General features: G+C 41.6%; 1 long non-coding RNA gene across 1 annotated transcript; it reads right to left on the bottom strand.

Moving 5' to 3' along the window:
- Positions 1-1,790: 1,790 nt before the first annotated feature.
- LOC117796702 lies at positions 1,791-9,235 on the bottom strand. The gene is made up of 4 exons (XR_004621347.1): positions 8,392-9,235; positions 4,673-4,746; positions 3,647-4,501; positions 1,791-3,131 (listed from the first exon to the last, which is right to left on the bottom strand). It is a non-coding gene; the product is annotated as an uncharacterized LOC117796702 (long non-coding RNA).
- Between the last annotated feature and the right edge of the window lie 4,953 nt (positions 9,236-14,188).

Genomic DNA, 14,188 nt, shown 5'->3' with positions numbered 1-14,188 from the left:
TACAGCCACTCTGGAAAACAGTGTGGAGGTCCCTTAAAAAGTTAAAAATTGAACTACCCTATGACCCAGCCATTGCACTACTGGGTGTTTACCCCAAAGATACAGACGTAGTAAAGAGAAGGGCCATATGCACCCCAATGTTCATAGCTGCATTGTCCACAATAGCCAAATCATGGAAGGAGCCGAGATGCCCTTCAACAGATGACTGGATTAAGAAGCTGTGGTCCATATATACAATGGAATATTACTCAGCTATCAGAAAGAACGAATTCTCAACATTTGCTGCAACATGGACGGCACTGGAGGAGATAATGCTAAGTGAAATAAGTCAAGCAGAGAAAGACAATTATCATATGATTTCTCTCATCTATGGAACATAAGAACTAGGATGATCGGTAGGGGAAGAAAGGGATAAAGAAAAGGGGGTAATCAGAAGGGGGAATGAAACATGAGAGACTATGGACTATGAGAAACAAACTGAAGACTTCAGAGGGGAGGGGGGTGGGGGAATGGGATAGACTGGTGATGGGTAGTAAAGAGGGCACGTATTGCATGGTGCACTGGGTGTTATACGCAACTAATGAAGCATCGAACTTTTACATTGGAATCCGGGGATGTACTGTATGGTGATTAACATAATATATATTATAATATAATATAATAAAAATTAAAAAATAATAATAAAAATAAATTTAAAAAAAGAAGTGGTGTTATAAGAGGAGACTTGTAAAAGGTGGGAAAATATTGCTCTTTTTTCTGTCTCTGGTTCCTTGTCTTTCTTGTTCTTGATCTCCCTTCTTTCCTTCCACATTTTCTCTCCATTCCTCTTAGCTAGAGATGGGATGAAGTAAGTATTCCAAAGCTGTAGTCAAAGTCACAGGGGCTCTCTTCTCCAACAGAATTTTTACAAAGATTATCTAATATCTGTATTGTCTAGAGGTTAGTAAATTCCTTCCCTAGCAGACTTGCAACTATTCTCCTTCTCACCCCTGGGAACAGTGATAATAAGCAACTATTATTATCATGAGGGGGAGGGGAAAGAGAGGAGCTCCAACAGGGTGTTGCTAACCTTGTGCTCTGCACTGTGATAAGCACATTACGTGGCTTTCTTTGGCACCCTCACAGCGACCCCATGAGAGGATGGTATTACTATTTGCATTTCGGGGTTGAGAAAGTGAGGCTTAGAATGCTCAGTAAACTGGAGAAGCCGGGATTTGATGACAACATTCTCAATCATTATGCTAGTCGTTTGAATGTGCTGTCCAGTGAATGTGCTTCTCTTCTCATGAAATACCAGCTATCACTTAATACCCCAACATTAGAGTTGATATTAGTTTATTTTATTTCTCCTCCCCAGGAACATTTTCCCAGTCTTTGCAAAAATGAAGAGCCCATATCATCTAAAAGGAAAATGATCACACACTTCTCAACCAGTACATTAAGGTGCTGCAAAAAGAATTAAGGTGTGTCCCAAATAGTGAACCCCTCAGCCCTCAAAGCAGTCACCTTTAGCTGCAACAAATGCCTTTGACTTACTACCAGCCTGAGCAAATATTCTTTTTTTCCATGTGTGCCCAGATGTGGGAACGTTTGGGGAACACTATTCTAATGAAGAAACTGCAGCCAATGACATGTTGTTGGTAATAGGCTCCGAATCTTCCCAGTGCCCACACACTGGAGGAGTTGAAAATCGCTTACCAGGACTTTATGAGCCAGTGGTTCTCAACGGAGGAGACGGGAGACATCTTTGGTTGTCAGACCTGGGAAAATGCTACTGACATCTAGTGGGTAAAGGTGGGGATGTTGCAAAGAACACGACAATCACAGCTCGGCCCCCCAGAATAAACACTTATCTCACCCCAAATGTCAATAGTGCAGAGGTTGAGAGACTGTTCTAAGACGAGTAGGTGGGTTCTGATGAAAGGGTGATTTCCATTCCCTGGACCCTTTCCTAACAACACCTGCTCCAACACCCCTTCTGGCCTCTCCTGAGAGCAATGACCCCTCTCAGGGAGTTCTTGCCGAATTCCACACACTCTGCTTGGAAGCCTTGGGAGGGGGGGCATTCTGTTGGCACAGAGCACTCTTACAAATAAATTCCTGTGAATTGGGGGAGTTTCTGAGACCAGGCAGAGTGCAAGGAGGAAGACAGCATATTCTCTGAGCCACACCATGGGGACAGGCAGCTACGCTCTGTCATGGCTAGTTCTAATTCTTCTTGTCCTCAGTGCGTGGAAGACCATGAGTACCCCCCATGGTCCTATTTTACACTGTCCCCTTTTATTCCAGTCTCTCTTATCTTACATCATTCCATTGCCATTTTCCCCTCAAAATCTCCAACTGAATTCTTTTTTTTTTTTAAGATTTTATTTATTTATTCTACAGAGATAGAGACAGCCAGCCAGAGAGGGAACACAAGCAGGGGGAGTGGGAGAGGAAGAAGCAGGCTCATAGTGGAGGAGCCTGATGTGGGGCTCGATCCCATAACGCAGGGATCACGCCCTGAGCCAAAGGCAGACGCTTAACCGCTGTGCCACCCAGGCGCCCCTCCAACTTTGAATGCCACTTCCTACTGTAAAATTATATGATTCTATGTAATTTTTTTTCTAAAGGAATTAATGTGACTAAAGTTATATGTGATTTTATTGAGGAGAATCCCCTTCCTGTGAGTCTGTCGCTGTTGGCTCGTAACCTCCTCAGGAGCTTCCCAGACGAAACCTGAAACCAGCCCTTGCACATGGAAGGCAGGGAGAGGCCAAATAAGCAAAGGGAACTTACACAAGAGGCTGTGTTCAGCGGCTGCAAAACAAGTGGATCACATCCATGTGCCAAATCTTCCAAGTGTATATAAAGGCCTGACCTGCGTTCAGGCACGTATACCGTGCAGGTGTCCCTAGGGCAGCTCCTGGGAGTGGGAAAGGCAAGCAGAATATATTCCAAAGACAGGGGAATGGGGAAGGAGCCTCTGAGTGCCAAGGTCAAGCTCACGGGTCAACTCGCAGTCATGTCCTCTTAACAACGTCCTCCAACATTCCACTGGCTCTTCTAATTTCCCCCCCAGTGTGCTCTGAGCAGTCAGCAAGGGGTTTCTTTGGCATGGAGGTGGCTCGTTTTCTGGCTTTCTGGCTGCACTGGAGGCAGATGGCGCAAGAAGAATGCAGGTACATGGAAGAGAAAACAGAGATTGATTCCCGAAATCAGTAACAGCTTTTTCCAGCCAAAGCCCCATGATCCAAACCACTGATTTCTTAAAACCTCTAGGCTGGGGATCAGATCACTCAGGGTGTGTATTCGTGTCCTCATAATTTACTAAAGATGATACATGAGCAGACTGACTCATCAGGTGTGAACACACAACACTCTGTTTGGAAAATGGCACAAGTGCCTCCTTGTGAGACGTGACGATGTGTAAGGCCAGCCTATTTTGGAGGACAGCCTTTCTCTAGAGACGTTTCAGTACTCAGTAAGGACAGGCTTTGTTCAAGGCTTGCTGGGTGAATTTAGGAAGGGATTCTCTCTGTGCTGTAATGTTCTCCAGGTCAATGGAGGGGACAAAGGATGGTACCAGTGTAAAACAGAATGTGTCCACCCGGCCTTGAGGAGGAGGAGGTTGGCAGGTTTAAGAACTTGACCCGGTTGTACATACCATGTCGTTGGCCGGGGAGACAGCACTGTCAGGCATGAGGAGACGGACCGAGGGAGAGAGATGCCAGACCAGGACTCCCATCTTCTCTTCAACACCAGGGGTCTAGACGGCCCGTCTCCAGCCCCCTAGGAACTTGTTCCTCCTCTAGAGATGCACAGGGTCCCACGTGCCCAGCGAGATCCCCCTCATTGGGCTGACCCTCCCTGCAGGCTAGAATAATCCAAGCTATACGGGGTTCTTGGATCCCCCTGAGGACCAGGCAGTAGCCGGGGACCATGCGGGACTGGGGGTGCGTGATGCTGCTCATTTTCTCGGGCTCCTGCCCGGTCAGAGACACGCTGTGGCTCCTGTATCCCACAGCCGCACGAACCACACCTGGAGACTTTTCTGGGCCTTTTGTGGGAAGTAAGCTCAGTGAGCGCATAGTTTCCCGTCATGAGCATTTCCTGAGTTGGGGGCTCCCCGCTAGCTTGGGAAGTCGTTGCTGTGCTTTGCTTTCCTTTGTGTGAGGAGCTGGAAGCCATGGGACGTTTCATCCGTTTCCCTGTCAATCCCCACGACACCTCCTGTCCATTCTCGCTTTCCCAGGGATCCTCTTTGCCACAGTGCACTGCGCGCAGTTCTCAAACAAGCACATCAAAGCAGCAGGCATATTCAGGGCACAAGGGTCCACAAGCTGCTGACACACGGGCCACCCCCACACACACACATACATGCCAACAGCCAACTCAGGATCTCCAGATGCCTCTTCCCCCAAGGCCCATCTCTTCAGTCTCCTGGCTGGCTGGCTGGCTCAGCAACTGTTGGTTCAAAACCCCCTTGGGATCTTCCTGGGTGAAATCTGAAGCTGTTCCCCTGCTCAGAGGCAGAGAGAGACCTAAGACAGAGGCAGCCACTCCAGACTGGCAGGTGGCAGGTTTAATAAACAAGGGAACTTACACGTGAGGCTGGTTTTGGGCAGCGGAGGGACAAGTAGATCTCGGCACCCACTCCCCAAATCTTAACAAGTTTATGTAATGACCTTACCTGGGTTCACTTTTACATGGTCCAGAGTCTCAACACCACATCACTCTCTCAAGGCTATGTCCTTGGAGCAGCATCTGGGAGCAGGAAAGGGCAAGAAGTACGTCTATTCCAAGGGCAGGGGAGGAGGAGGGAAAGAGCCTCGAATTGCCAGAGTTGAGCTCATGGGTCGACANGAGTGCCGGGGGGGGGGGGGGGGGGGGGGGGGGGGGGGGGGGGGGGTTGTCACGTCCTCTCGCTGACTTCCCCAACAATCACTGAGACATGAAGTTCCAATAATGTTAAAGAGCCATTCCTTTGTGTTGAAGCCATTTAAACACAATGTTCTAAAACACAAATACTTCAATTGTGGACACTTGTGATTAGATGAAACGTTAAGACTGGAGCCATAAACTAGGGCCCCGGGTGAGACTGTGAACAAATCACCTCTTTGAGTCTAAATCAGTGTCTATAAAATGACCCTAACTTTTATGCAGGGCTATTGTGAGGATCCAAATGCCTTGAAAATCATCAGGTGGGCTACCAATAGAAAGTATTAATAGAGATTAAAAAATACACACATTATCAGGAGTCGTGTTGTCATATTGCTTTCCTCCTTTTTTATAATCATAAAAACAAAGATATTTAGGGGCACCTGGGTGGCTCAGTCAGTTAAGCATCTGCCTTCGGCTCAGGTCATGATCTCAGGGTCCTGGGATTGAGCCCTGCCTTGAGCTCCACATGGGCTCCCGGCAGGCTCCCTGCTCAGCAAGGAATCTGCTTCTTCCTCTCCTCTGCCCCAACCCCCACTTGTGTGCTCTCTCTCAAATAAATAAATAAAATCTTTTTTAAAAAATGTAAGCACCAAATGTGACATTGTGCTGACCCATCAAGGTGTGGAAAGAGCACATAACTAAGAGTTCACAGTCCTTGCTGAAAGTTCAAAGTCTGCCACTAAGTCACTTTGACACTTGCCCTGAGTTTGCATTTCTTTATAAAAAAAAAAATTTTTTTTTAAAGATTTTATTTATTTATTTGACAGAGAGAGTGGGAGAGCACAAGCAGGGGTAAGGGGCAGAGAGAGAGGGAGAAGCAGGCTCCCCACTGAGCAGAGGACCCCTAAAAAAATAAAAATATAAAAAGTTTTGAAATTGCTATTAAAGTCTGCAATCATGTAAATCCAAAACAGCAATAGGAGAAGTGACTTGCAGAGTGAGAAATTGTATCTGCCTAAGGATCAAATGCAGAGGACACTGCTTTACCAGGGCCCCCTCAAACTCTTTCAAAGTAATAGTGATGAGATTCTTTTTTGAGATTTATTTACTCCAATAACCTATGTTTCTTTCATAAAAGTGAACATTCAGATAAATAAGAACAACAACAAAAAAACCAATTAGAATATTCGGATAAATCAGAACAAAATAATCAATTATTTTATCACATATTGAAAAATGTATAAATGAGGAAGTCAATTCTCCTAAAGCAGAGGGATAATAAATGACATATGATGTGATGTAATTTTTTTTAAGATTTTATTTATTTGAGGGGGCGCCTGGGTGGCTCAGTCGTTAAGCGTCTGCCTTCAGCTCAGGGCGTGATCCCGGCATTCTGGGATCGAGCCCCACATCGGGCTCCTCCGCTGGGAGCCTGCTTCTTCCTCTCCCACTCCCCCTGCTTGTGTTCCCTCTCTCGCTGTCTGTCTCTGTCTCTGTCAAATAAATAAATAAATAATCTTTAAAAAAAAAGATTTTCTTTATTTGAGAGAGAGAGTGCAAGCACATGCAGGGGGAGAGGCAGAGGAAGAGAGAAAGGGAAAAGCAGACTCTCAGTTGAGTAGGGAGCCAGGACCCTGGGATCATGACCTGAGCTGAAGGCAGACACTTAACCAACTGAGCCACCCAGGCACCCCTGTTTATTTATTTTAGAGAAACACAGAGAGAGAGAGACAGTGAGAGCATGAGTGAGGGGAGGAGCAGAGGGAGAGGGACAAGCAAACTCTGCACTGAGCATGGAGACCAACTCAGGGCTTGAATTCACAACCCTGAGATCACAACCTGAGCCNTGCAGGGGGAAGAGGCAGAGGAAGAGAGAAAGGGAAAAGCAGACTCTCAGTTGAGTAGGGAGCCAGGACCCTGGGATCATGACCTGAGCTGAAGGCAGACACTTAACCAACTGAGCCACCCAGGCACCCCTGTTTATTTATTTTAGAGAAACACAGAGAGAGAGAGAGAGACAGTGAGAGCATGAGTGAGGGGAGGAGCAGAGGGAGAGGGACAAGAAAACTCTGCACTGAGCATGGAGACCAACTCAGGGCTTGAACTCACAACCCTGAGATCACAACCTGAGCTGAAACCAAGAGTCAGTCTAACCGACTGCAGCAGCCAAGTGCCCCAAGGTGTTTTCATTACTTGGTATAAACAGTAACGTCTAGCTGATGACATTTAGGCTTGCTAAGGTTTAGAACAGAAAACACTATATGATTAGCCAGAGGGGATAAATAACATGGATAAACTTCCAACAGTGAGGATTCTTGGTGGAAGCTACCCTGCACTAATGTTCATACCCTAACCAGACCATTGACCAGTAACACCCAGGCCATTAGCCACGGATAGATGTAGAAATGTCTTCAATATGATGCAGTTCCCCAAATCCCTATGTGTCCAACCATTTGGGATTTCCTGTCAGTATTCTGGCCCATGACCCTTCCCTCTTGTTCTCTCTGTGCTCCAGTGAGAGACCATTTTTCCGTGTCAGTCCCTTTGGAGTCAGACATTGATTGCCCCCATCACGCAAATGCTCATGTATGTCATTTTACCAAATAGGGAAATGATTGGGGATTCTGCAAAATATGAGGTTTAAAATTACCCAATAAGGTAGGCAATTTCTTTTCCCTAAAACTAAAACTAAAAACAAACAAACAAACAAAAATCCATGAGGCTAAGAAGGACACAGATTATTTTAAAGTTGAAGAAACTGGTAAGACCAGAAGAACTAGGACCCAGGTCTCCCAACTCTTGGTTCAGTGCATTTTCTTTTTCTTTCTTTCTTTCTTTCTTTCTTTCTTTCTTTCTTTCTTTCTTTCTTTCAAGTCCCACACTCTTCATTTATTATATTGTGTGTGTGTGTGATAACACAACATAAGATCTATCCTAGCAAAATTTTAAGTATAAAATACCGAATTGTTAACTACAGTTTCTATGCTGCACAGGATATGTCTAGGATGTATTCATCTTGTATAACTGAAACATTGTACCCTTTTATTAATAGCTCCTGTTTCTCTGTCTCCCCAGCTTTTGGCAACTACCATTCTACCCCTTGCTGCTTCTTTCAACACATTTTGTGTGCCCTTCAAACAACCCAGTCCAGAGTCATTCACTTCATTGCTCTGAAATGAATCGAGAAGCATAGATAGAAAGATAGATGATTAAATGGATAGGTAGGTAGATAAATCAGCTTACAATTAGAACGACTGACATTTCACCCGGTACAATAGATCAAATATCTCATTGGTCCCTAAGAATAATTTATAAGAATATAAATCACTCTCAAGTGCTCATTTATTGTTTCTGAAAACAGCTGGCCTATAAACTCATCACTCGATAAACATTGGTGAGGGAAAGACAGGCAAAAAGCCTCAGAACAGCTGTCTGGCAATCATAATTCAGCAAAGTGGAGTGATGAGTGTTGACCATCCAGATGAGTCAAAGACTGTGAGATGCTTCGGACCGTAAGAACTTACTAACCTGACGGTTTCCCCTCGCACGAGGGACTTGAGCTTCTGGCCAGCATGAAGTCTCCCGACCTCACACGCCCACCTGGGAGTCAGTATCTCCTCAGTCCCTCTGCGCCCTTTGGGTGATGGACCAAAGTGTGCCACTCATGATGCCCAAGGCAGAGCTGTCCCCAACCTCAGTGAGTTCCAGACAGCCTCGGGGTCAGGAAGGGCCTCAAGAGAAGCTCAGAGCAAGTAAAAAGAAATCATAGTTTTAAATACTTTACCAAAAAAAATGTAAATTGTGAATTGTGTAAGACTAATGAATCACAGACCTGTACCCCTGAAACAAATAATACATTATATGTTAATTAAAAAAAAAGAATTAGGTCTAAGATCTATCATGTCAGTGTAACTTAGAAAGTCAGGTGTTATCATTCTTTGAACAGAATACTATGTGCCAAGATCTTTAGAGTTTCATCTGTGGTCTCCCATTATCCACACTGGAATGTTCCTGGACAGAGCCAGGAATCCAACCCTTCAGTGTGTCACCTAGAATTGCACAATGGGGTATGCTTACTCAGCTAACCAAAAACTTGTTCTGTGGGATACTAACTAGAATTTGCAAAATCTCTTTTTAATAAATGTTTATCACATCCTCAAAAAAATAAAATAAAACAAAACAAAATAAAATACCTTATATTTGCTTGGGGGTAAATAATTGTCAAAGTTCTTTAACATACCTTATTCAATGCTCATGGCATCCCAGAGATATATCTTAATTTTAAAATGTAAAAATATAGGGGTGCCTGGGTGCCTCAGTTGGTTAAGCGTCTGCGTTCTGCTCAGGTCATGATCCCAGGGTCCTGGGATCGAGCCCCATGTGGGACTCCCTACTCAGCAAGGAGCTTCCTTCTCCCTCTTTTCCTCCCCACTGCTTGTGCTCTCTCTCTCTCTCATTACCTCTCTCTCTCTCAAATAAATAAATAAAATCTTTTTTTAAAATGTAAAAATCTAGTTTGGGAAAACGTAGCTATTTATTCAAGATGAAACAAAAAGTAAGAACAGCCATTAAACTGTAGATCTTGAATGTGATTTCAGATATTCTGTCTATATACCTGTGGTCTATTTTACCACTTCTATCTCAATAAGTCAAATATATATTTTAAGTACTTTTGCTCTTAAGATACCCAGTAAAGAGCCTATCAGAGTAAAGTTGGTCTTTGGGCATCAAAGTAAACTTTTTATAAAAATTATTCTTTTTTTTTAAGATTTTATTTATTCATTTGAGAGAAAGAGAGAGGGACAGTGGGAGAGAGTACACAAGCAGGGGAAGGGGCAGAGGGAGAAGGTGAAGCAGACTCCCCACTGAGCAGGGACCCTGATGCGGGACTCGATCCCAGGAACCTGGGATTATGACCTGAGCTGAAGGCAGACACTTAACCATCTGAGCCACCCAAGTGCCCTATAAAATGATTCTTACAAATTTCAAGAGTTCCTAAATAGGAATAAAATAAAATAATTTTAAAAATTAAAAATAAAAATAAAGAGGGAGGTTCTTAAACTCTTCAAAATTCTCAAAAACATAATTAAAATCATACAGTATCTTAGGGGCACCTGTGTGGCTCAGTCTGTTAAGCTAAGCATCTGACTCTTGATTTCAACTCAGGTCATGATCTCAGGGTTGTGAGATGGAGCTCGCCTTGGCCCCATGCTCATCAGGGAGTCTGCTTGAGATTCTTTCCCTCTACCTTTCCCCCCTCTACCCTCTTCCCACTAGCACAGGCTCCCTGTGTCTCTGTCTCTCTCTCTCTCTCTCTAAAACAAATAAATAAATCTTTAAATAAATGAATAAATAAAATAAAATCATACATTCTTTTCAATAGTCTTGTCTAGGCTAATTAAAATGTGAAAATCTCTCGGTTTTTATATTTGGTTTTTGTACTGCATTAAGATCAGCATTTATGAGGATGATGGCTCTAATTTTGAAAAAAAAACCTTAAGAATCATTATTGGCATTGTCTGAAAGCATAATTTAAAACATAGGGTTTATACACAAATTTTTTAAATGTTTAATTAAATTTTATTTTGTTATTAATAGATTATTTAGCCAGGATAAGTTTAGGAACCTATTATTTAATTAATTAAACTAGTGCTTAACTTAAACTAGTGTTTAAATAACGAGAGTTTATGTCTCATATATAGCAAATTCTTTGGAAAATATATTACTAAGGTTTTGCCATTCATATTTTGACTTCCTGAAAACATGCTTATGATAAAAGATCTCATGAGTAATTATTTTTATTCAAGAAATATATGCACTAGGTTTAAAAATGCAAACACTATTAGAAGCGTCATAACCGAAAAACAATAAGAACAACAGTTTTCTGACTCCCTTACCCACCTTCTTCATTCTATTCTTTGGAAGCATACACTTTCAATGATTTTAGTTATTTCTCCTGATATTTACCTCCATATTTCAAAATAAGCATACAGCCATTGCACATTCCTCATCATGTTTACCATTATCTATTGATTCTTATCATAGTAAATTAGCATTTTTAACTTTCCTAACATTCATCTTCTCTCCTCTTCTCATCTTGCCAATATAGTTATAATTTAAATAAAATTGTTAATGTTTCTTATTGTGGGGCGCCTGGGTGGCACAGCGGTTAAGCATCTGCCTTCGGTTCAGGGCGTGATCCCGGCGTTATGGGATCAAGTCCCACGTCAGGCTCCTCTGCTGTGAGCCTGCTTCTTCCTCTCCCACTCCCCCTGCTTGTGTTCCCTCTCTCTGGCTGTCTCTATCTCTGTCGAATAAATAAATAAAATCTTTAAAAAAAATGTTTCTTATTGTGACTATATAAATATTGTTCACGTCAAAGCTAAATAGTGTATTATGATTATATTTCCCCTCTGGCTTTTTATTTTTTCTGGAGCTTAGTCATTGCCTTATTTTCATATTCACAGGGGTTTTTTTTCCTTCCCATTTCTGTCTTCACTTTCTCTAATGATTCTGTAACTAGTGTTCAGTCCTATTAACTCTGCTTTTTCTCTGTTGGAGCCCTCCATCCTCTTGCTCTGTTCTGGACTGATCGTTCTCTAGGCCAGTTGCTTAGTCTCATTCTTGGAGATTCCCTTTAAAGTTCTCTCCCGGTCTGCATCTGGCTCCCTGCTTGGCAGGGAGTCGGCTTCTCCCTCTCCCTCTGCCCCTCCCCCCCCCACCGGTCTCTCTCTCTCATGCTCTCTCCCTCTCTCAAATAAATAAATAAATAAAATCTTTAAAAAAATAAAAATAAAGCTCTCCCCTGGTTTGGTCCACTATGTCCTGGATCCTCTGACCTCTTAATTAGTCGCTTCTTCCTTTTGGTGGGGCCCAGCCTTTAGTAACTTTCTGAGAAAGAGGGCATGGGAGGTAAACTTTTTTAGAACTGTGAATATATTTATTTGCTTTAATAATTAATTACTACTTTATACTTAGTACAGAACATTAGTTAGAAAATCATTCTCACTGAGAGTTTTAAAGGCATTTGCTCCAATGCCATCTAGCTTCCAAAATCATTACTGAGATGCTCCATGCTGTTCTAAATTTCAGTCTTTGTATTTGTTCTGTGTTTTCTCTCTGGAACATTTTAAGATCTTTATGTCTGGTGCCCTGAAAATTCATAATCGTGTGAAGGGTCTTGCTTCATTTATTACACTTGACTGAACATTAAGAGAATCATTCCGATCTAGACACAGGTTCTTACTTTTTGGGGAGCCATGGACACTTACTACATTCTGGTGAAGGCTATGAATATTGTTTAAATGCATAAAAGAAAACACGTAGGAATACAAAAGAAGGGATAAATTTCAAAATATTTTTATTTGATTAGCATATGCACCTCTTTATTATCCATTAAATTACTCAATTCACCTAAAATGTAAATGACTTAACGTTAGCAAGACTATGAGTATGAACACTGGCATGTCTTAGCTTGAACAACAAGACTACACCATGGGGTTATCTTTAACTCACATTCTTCCACATATTGGCTAAAAACCAATTGCAGATAAAGAATATTGGAGAGTCAGATGAAGTCAAGGTCACCAGTGAAAGCATATGCAATTTCACTGTACAGTGGTTGAAAGACTACTTGGAGCAGAGTTCCCCAAATGTTGGCCAGCTATGTTGTGTGAGTATTTTTAAATAAGAAGACAGCAATAAAAGACTTGTTTAATAACTACTATAATTTTGAAGGAATGATGAGTAGAGATAGTATTTCCAGATATCTGCATTAACTATAATGGAATATGAAAACATCTATAGTATTTTTGGTAATAAACTCACGGTTGCTGCTGATACTCCGGTAGCCTGTTACTTGGATTAATAATTGAAAGACATGTTACATTTCAGTTAGATGTTTAAGAGAATAAAGATGTGATTTTTCCCATCTAAACTTACAAACTTCTGAATTCTAATCCTGAATCCCTTGAAATTCTGTGATCCAAAGTCAATTCCCAGACTCTAGGATCATGACCTGAGTTGAAGGTAGCCGCTTAACCAACTGAGCCACCCAGGCAGCCCTGTGCTTCTTTGAACACACTCTGTGGCACTCCCTTTACAACACTCAACTTGCTGTGCTGAAGAGCACGAGGAACAATATTCAAAGAGTCTCCAAAAAGTAAAATTCTATTATTCTGCTGTTGTGTCAACTATTCTGTAACTCTCCTTGGTTATGTAATTATAATGTGGATTAGATACTATAACTTTATACAAAGTGAGGTTTTGATATCATTTTTAAATATTTATGTTTGATTTGGTAATTATTTTCTTTCCAGGACATAGACTTAAAAGTATTCACCAACTTAAAGCTCAAACTTTACCTTTTCATATTTTCCCTTTCTTGGCCTTTCTAAAATTAAAAACAGGCAAGTCAAAACACTGGGTTTGATTCTATGGATCTATGGAAAGAAAAACATTGCAAGACTACTAATAATGTTGGCATTGCTCAGCTCTGATAATTAGTTATTTAAATGATTCTTAATACAGCCACATGGTATCTTGCCTGCAGGGCAATACATATTCTCATTCTTGTTTCCCTCTGAGGTGAAAGTTCTCTTCTGGTTTTGGAAGCTCTCCTCAACTACCCTCACCCAAAAAAATATATATTTTTCCTTTCAGTTCCACCTACACTAGGTTATGCTTTCTTCAGGATTTTATCACTTCTATTTTTGACAAAGAACTATCCATCCAGAAAACGAGAGGCTCCACACGTTGTTTCCAGTGCAATTGTTTTCAACATTTTAATTATAGCAGGAAAACTAAGTATTTAGCCACATTATTCATACATGTCACATTGTGTGGCAATACCTTTCTCAAAGTAGTATATTCTTTTCTTCCATTGTAATATTCACAGTGGTACTTCCTCATGGAATAAAATGAGATAATTGAAAATCTCCTCATACAGCCATCTGCTGAGACTGTAAGAAACTATTTCCCTGAAACTTGGATCTGGAACTGATAGTGGTAAAGTGAGTAACTTGCATTTTTACCATTTGCTTGAGACATGAAACATGATTTCATTATTTCCAACTATTTCTCTAATTAATTTCTGACATTTCAAGACAAGAGTAGGCTAATTTATAAAACTCTGGTCTAATTATATCAACTCATCAATTAATGACATATTTGTACTGCAGGCACTTCCAGAAAATGAACATGGTGACTATTTATAATCTAGCTTTCTAATTTTTAACACCATTCAAGGACACGGTATTGAACAGCAAACTTGAAGCAATCCTACATGGAACAAACCATTTTAAGAATTATAATTTATAGACGGTAC

The sequence above is a fragment of the Ailuropoda melanoleuca genome, chromosome 16, assembly GCF_002007445.2.
Source record: "Ailuropoda melanoleuca isolate Jingjing chromosome 16, ASM200744v2, whole genome shotgun sequence".
Lineage (NCBI taxonomy): Eukaryota > Metazoa > Chordata > Mammalia > Carnivora > Ursidae > Ailuropoda > Ailuropoda melanoleuca.
Note: the sequence above shows the minus strand (reverse complement) of the source record. Positions and strands in the feature narration are given on the sequence as shown.